Here is a 425-nt window from a genome sequence, read left to right as displayed (position 1 = left end):
ATATCAAGAACTTAACAATTTGTGGAAGAATTAGGTCAGCCATTTTTCATTCACAAAATTCATTTACTCCTAATAATTTAAAAGAAAACTATTCAAGATCTTGAGTAGGGATGACTTTCAGAGAAATATCACTCATCTCTATTGTCTCTGCTTGAACAAAAAGTCTATAATAGTGTACCACTACTTCATTTTTGCTTTGTATGTTTGTACCTGGAGGTATAGTATTTTTTCAGCTAAATTCATTGGGAACCGTCTATAACTGAGGTAATATTATATTGATGACATAACTTTTTTTATAATACAAATTCTACCCATACATGTATGGTTAAGTTTTGCCTCTTCTTTACAGGTTCTATGAATCCATTTGAAGGGCACTTAAACTAAAAAAAAAAAGTATTGAGATAATTGGAATTTGAATAATGATC

General features: G+C 29.4%; 1 protein-coding gene across 1 annotated transcript in view; it reads left to right on the top strand.

Moving 5' to 3' along the window:
* Positions 1–425, top strand: part of TEX11 (testis expressed 11) — a 191,742-nt gene that overhangs the window by 141,072 nt on the left and 50,245 nt on the right. The window lies entirely within an intron of this gene.

The sequence above is a fragment of the Bison bison genome, unplaced genomic scaffold (genome assembly GCF_000754665.1).
Source record: "Bison bison bison isolate TAMUID 2011002044 unplaced genomic scaffold, Bison_UMD1.0 scf7180017864537, whole genome shotgun sequence".
Lineage (NCBI taxonomy): Eukaryota > Metazoa > Chordata > Mammalia > Artiodactyla > Bovidae > Bison > Bison bison.
This window is presented reverse-complemented; position numbering and strand designations above follow the sequence as displayed.